Genomic DNA, 6598 nt, shown 5'->3' on the forward strand with positions numbered 1-6598 from the left:
TAAATTAACCAAGTTTATAATTTGTCATCATCCATACATATGGTGTAACTTGTGATTTATGGAAACTTTCAAGGTTATTTTAAAATAGCGACTTAATTTCAATTTGTACTAATAAAATTATTCAACTTTAAATTTTGTCTCAAAAAATTCACTCCATCAATTTCAAAAGCAAAAAGATACCGAAAAAATAATATGGCTTCTATATCAGCAATAATCAACTTTTACCGGTGATCGAAATGACTAGTAGTTGCGACCTAGCTGACACGTGTCGTTTCAGTCAATTTGGTGGCAGCCGGATGTCATTTAGTTGTTAGTCACATGTAGGGGTGTATGGTTGCTCCTTTTAATGCTTATGTTTATCTTTTCACTTTAAAATGGAGAATTTTAGTTGTTTGGTTAGTGATCTCTTGTTTGCCATTTACACCTGAAAAGTAGTATTTTACCAAAGTAGGGAATCCCTGCTTTTTAGAAAATCAGTTTTTTTTTTCAACAGCAAATAGCAAACCGTAATAGCAAAAAGTAACAACAAACAGTAAGTAAAACAAAATGGACCCGTATTATCGAGTTAGTGGTGAAAGTTAACTACTACTATGACAAACACGTCACTTTTACTTTGTCTTTTTATTCTTAAAGTCGTCGGAGTGATTTCATTGGGATAAAATTGAAAATTGAATGGATTTACGAAGAAAAATTAAAATTGAGTGAACATTTTGCTATGTAACCAATGCATTTAACCATGTGATATGGGCTTAAGGTGTTATTGGGTCCATGACCGATTTAAAAAAAATTCATTTGGCCCCTGATTTATTATTCGGTTACATTTGGCATCTGAACTATTTCAATTGGTGAATTTCACCCAATTTAGATGGAAACTTGACAAAATCGTTATCCCCTCTTATATTTTGACATATGAACTTGACATGTCACATGTCTTGAAGTTTATTTGACACATAAACTCTTTCATGTGAAAATAATTAATTAGATTAAAAAAGAAAAACAAATAAAAACAAATCCCATAACTAAGGTGTTGTTTGATAAAACTGAAAATTAAATGCTGAAAAAATAAATACTGGATTTTAAGTGCTGAAAATATTGAATAATTTAATTTATATAAAAATATTAGTCGATAATGTTTAACTTAAAATGTTAAGTTAAATATTTTGACTTATCAAAATAAGTGGTTTTTAACTTAATTAACTAATTTAAGTGGTAGAGAAACAACTGTTATCAAACGCACTTCATTTAAATAAGTGCTTGATAACTGGTGATGAACTCTCGATCGGATTCCTTCCTTGCGGGGGGCGCCGTTGGGATCGGCGGGGGGAAGCTCCGATGCCAAAGTTAGTATATTGTAGTAGAATAAACTATAATGACAAAGTAGGGTTTAAGGAGAGCTTAAAAAGTGTACCTCAATAGCTTGGGATACAAGCTATTTATAGTCGTGTAGTTGTAACTCCTGGTAACTAGAAAGTCTCCATTAATGCCTCATTAATGGCGGTTACTGATCTTATTCAAGTATGACCGTTAGCTCATTAATGGGTTATTAGTGCCTTTGTCGGGAATCAGCTCAGTCGTTCAGGGGGCGGATCGAGGCGTGATGGCGGGTCTCCCAAAGGTTTGACTATGGATAGCGTATGGAGGAATTTATGTGATCCGCCACTTTGGTAGCTTGCTTGATACGCCATAGCTTTCCCGATCACCTGGATACGCGGTCGTTTTGGTTAATATCCCTTTCAGTCCCGTAAATAATATCTCAATGTTATCAGAAGCCCCCCCAAAGTATTTTTAAAGTCCTTTAGGGCTTTTGCACTTCCTGGCGTGCTGTCAAGAGGCGTCGCATTAATTGTTGCTCTGTCCCAGACCATCCATCGCGCGACAGGTGTCTTAGACACACCGCTCGAGGTAAGTGGCGGCCTCCTTTCAAACTCTTTCCTTCTCTCACTTCCATTATCTCTCTCATTTGCTAATTCTCTTCTGATTTTTGTCTCTGTTTTCCCAGTGCCTCCCTTGTGTCGAGAACTCTTGGAGTATCTGATTTTCCATGTAAGTCGACCTTTTTGTTCTATTTTGTTGTCATCTGGTTTTTATGAGTTATTCCTCCGGCTCTACCACTGAACTTTTTGATTTAACTACTTCCTCCGAGCTTTCGTTTAGTTAGACTTCTTCTGAGAGCTCAGGTTCCTCTGAGAGTACCCCTAGTTGCGACTTGTTGGAGTTGCGTAATACGGTGAGGGCACGTAGAAATCAGCGTCCTAGTTTAATTGAAATCCAGGACCCTTCCGCCGCTGTAGCTCTCATTGCTCCAACGATAGACACTAGGACCTTTTTTGGAATGGAGGCTTCCCCTTCAACCCCAATTAGAAAAAAGAAACCTCGTGCAGAGATTACTTCGTCTCGTATGAGCCCCGCGGATCAAAAATTATGAGACTGCATTGGTGGCTTCTCATCAGCAACCCGCTTGTCCCCCTAGGGCATATCTTTCTGTATATAAAAGCCATGTTGAGAGGGGATTCCGCCTTCCTCTTCCCCAGGTGATGGGAGATATTCTGGAATTCTTTGGGATTACCGTCAGCCAACTGCATCCGAATGGCTGGTTGGATATAGCATTAGATTGCTTTTTAGCTTCGATCTGGGGGTAACCTGTACTCCCCGGGTCTTCCGATCTCTTCACAAGCCTTGAAAATGCCAAACCGAGTCTTTCATTACTTTTGCCAAATTTAGAGATTATTCGCCCTTTAGTGATAAGATGTCTAACATCCATCTCTGGGATGAAAAGTTTTTCTTTGTCAAAGTGGCAGAGGGCGAATCTCTTGGATTCCCATTGAATTGGAATTTTAAGCCTCAACACATGGCTGGAGATTTGCGTATACTGACTGATGCGGAGGAAAAAATGGCGAATCTCATGATGAGTATTAAAACAGACTTCTGGACATATGCCGATGCTCTGGAATTCATGATGAATGACATTCCTCTAGTCCATCGAGTGGGAGCTGAGATTACTTACGTGAAGTTTACTCAACTTGATGAAGGTACCTTTGTTCTTTCCTTGAACCTTGATTATTTTGTTGTTCCCTTGTCAGGGATTTGTCTGAAGCCAGTCGTACCCTTGTAGAGAGGCGTAAGAAGCAGAATGAACTGGAGGCTCAGAAGAACATGCATGTGGCGAATCCCAGCAAGAGGGACGAGAAACGCCCTTTGGAGGGTGCTGCGATCCCCCCAAGTAAGAAAATAAGACTAGCTGCTGCTGGTGGGGAAAAATTGCTGGCGAATACTTCAAGAGCCGGGAAACTTAGGATGGACTGGTTGTGCTCCAATTAAGAGCAGGTATGGCCGCCTTATCTTCCCTTGTTCTTTGGCTATAGATTCCGATCTTTTGCTTTTTACGTGTAGGTGATCAAACCTGATTTGGGGAAGTACTGGTTCTCCAAATATGTTACCAAGGGGTCTTTGAGGAATGAGGCGGTCGTGAATGGCTTGGATGAAGCTATTGGCCAGCTTGGAGAAGTCCAAGAGAGTTAGACCAAATTCTCGGGATCCGATCATGTCAAGATGGGAAAAAGAGATCTTCTTTCGGTAAGCTTTTCCCTTCTTGTTTTACATTTTTGGATGAAAGAGTGATCTCCATGCGGGAGATTTTGTTTCTAAATGGTCCTTTTACCTTGTCAGGCTTATGCTCACATGCGCGCAATGGAGGGGGATCTTCTCCAGGGTGTCGCGGATAAGGCTACTATTAAGAGGCTGGAGAATGATGTAGTCGTTGCTAATGCAAATGCGGCTGCTGCCATTGCCCTTAATCAAAGCAAGGATGACGAGATCCGCGAACTGAAAGAGAAGATGGCGAAAGATGATGAGGACCACAAGGCTGCTTTGGTGAACACGGAGATAATGGCGGGTAGTCGAACGTATAATTATGGCGAGCGGATCATGGCTTATGTCAGACTCGCCTACCCAGAGATTGACTTTATGGATCCGGAGTACGTGGTCCCCGAAGCTAAAGACGCCATCAGATATGACAGAGTGCCAAATCCTCGTGACTTCATCCGTGACCAAATCCGGAAAGAGCTGAGAGGATCAGATGAAGAAGTCAAGCCAGTTGTCAACCTTGACGCAGATGACCTTGGTGAGACGTTCAAGGAGGCAGGGGATAAGGCGAATGTAGCGGAGATCAATGACGCGGCTCCTCAAGCGGGGATTATTGATAAGGAGAATGAGGTTCCCTCGAAGGACGCGTCTCTTGAGAAGGGATCCAAAGAGGATAATGTTGTGGACATTTAATTTTATTGTAACTAAGTACAATTTTTGTTGAAACCTTTTGGTCCTTAATTTTAACTTCTACGCTTTATATCTTTCAGCAAGTATTTTTTTTTTGTATTTAGGACTTATTTTGCTAGTTTAAGGTAGGTGGTCAGCCATACCTCGGAATGTGAGCCTTTTTGAAGGCTTTGAAGCTTCTTTATTCCTTTTGAGGAAGTTAAGCTGCCTTAGGCGATCGATTGCTTCCTGTCTTTGAGGTGAATCGATCCACCACCAGGTCTTGAAACTCTTCTTTGGGAAGAATGTTTGAGGATGTAAAGATCTCACGTCTGAGAAATTTTTAATCCTTCTCCGATGACGGTTAATCATTTCCTATCTTTGAGGTAGATTGATCCACCATCCGAGTTTGTTGCCCTCCTATATTTGAGGAGAAGGTAGATATGCTATGATATCGTTGTTCTACCGTGGGAATGCTTTTGTTGCCTCCCCATTTTTGGACCTGGAATATTTATATTTCTGCAAAAAGATACTTAAGAAGGAAATCGTAAATGAAAATTTCTCTTTATTGAATGGCGATTCGCCTTATTACAGCAAATTGGTCTTATGTGCGAGTCTCATTAAAACCTTTAATAAGAAAAACCACATGGGATAAAACCTTACTAAAGGAAAAGGAGTACTCAAGACCTTGGTTACATTTTACTCTCTGGTGAAATACTTGCGGAGGTTCTGAATATTCCACATCCGTGGCAGTGTGTTCCCCTCCATATCTTGAATCTTGAACGTGGCGGGTCCAATTTTAGTGACTATCTTGTATGGTCCCATCCAAGTGATTCCCAACTTTCCTTTGCCCTCCGTGGATTGAATTTTGTCCGCCTTTCGGAGCACTAAGTCTCCCGGATTCAGATCCACGAGCTTGACATATCTGTCATGGTAGGCTGTAACCCTCTGCTTGTAGGCGGCAATTCGTGCATACGCTTTTTCTCTTTTCGCCTCCAATTGATCGAGACTTTCCCTCTGTTGGTCCCGTGTAACGTGATAGGATTAGTTCCAAGGGGGGGTTAGGAACTAATATAACTTTTTCACTTAATAATGCTGACTAATTGAATGTTTGTCAATTTAATTTAATCTTTGGTCAGCACGGCTGAGTGTGGTGTAAGACAGCTTTAATCAGATACTGACTAGAGCTGTTTTAGTTGCGAGTTGGGAAGTAACGCTTAGGTCAGTTTCCAACTCAGCACTCAGATTACTCATCTTCAGCTAGTACAATTTATTTACTGAGTAATATTAAGCAAGCAACACATACATATATATATATATATATATATATATATATATCAAGAGAAAGGGTTAGAAAATACTCAGCAGACTTATCCTGGTTCGGCCTCTCAGCCTACGTCCAGTCCCCGGAATCCCTCCGAGCTTTTTCAATCCTCTACCGAGCTCTTTAAAGGTAGAGCACAAACCTTTTACAATAGCAACTGAGTATGCAAGAGTACCGTCCTCTATTCGTCTACTCAATCCTATCTACCACTGAACACTATAACCGAGTATTCAGATTTTCTCTACCACTGAGTACTATAACCGAGTACTCAGCTTCACTCTTCTAACCTTTTACAAATGATATAGGAATTGTTCTCACTTAAACGAAGAACACTTTAGATGAATAAAATTCACTCTAGACTTTTACACAATGATTGGAGTTTGGTGTAAGAGCTTGCTTTTTCTTTTCAGACAGCTTCTATTTTGGATTATCACTTAGTGAAGATTTTGCTTTCTGTCTGTATTTTGTTGTATGCATCTATATCTGATCCAAGTGATGATTTGGCCTATTTATAGCAATCTTGTGGCTTCAATGATTTGAAAATCCGACATAACCATTGTGGGAGAAACGGCCTTCTTCGTCATCACGTCGTCAGCTTCCAGAACCACAGGCCAATCCTGTCTTCTATTTTGCGTAGGAGCCAGGCTTGCCAGATTCGTCTTCTTGCACCGGGTTTGTCTTCTTGCCAAAAGTAAGATGGTCCATGCGTCTTGAAAATGTCCTTAAAACGGATTTCCAAGACTTCTGATTTGTGTCAGACCTTGTTTGCCAAGTTGACGGATCATTGACGCTGACTTGATTATTACTCAGCGGCGACTTGATTATTACTCAGTTTTGACTTAGCGGCTTCGCCTTCAAACTTTCCTAAAGAAGACATTTCTTTCGTAACGCTGAGTTGTATTCCACTCAGCTTCTGCTGTGTGATTTGCTTATGCTGACTTTGTTCTGTCTTTCTTTTAAAGACTCTCGGTTCCTGTTCTCGTTAGTTAACTTACTCAACATTGAACAAACACATTAGTACAA

This window comes from Euphorbia lathyris, chromosome 10 (assembly GCF_963576675.1).
Source record: "Euphorbia lathyris chromosome 10, ddEupLath1.1, whole genome shotgun sequence".
Lineage (NCBI taxonomy): Eukaryota > Viridiplantae > Streptophyta > Magnoliopsida > Malpighiales > Euphorbiaceae > Euphorbia > Euphorbia lathyris.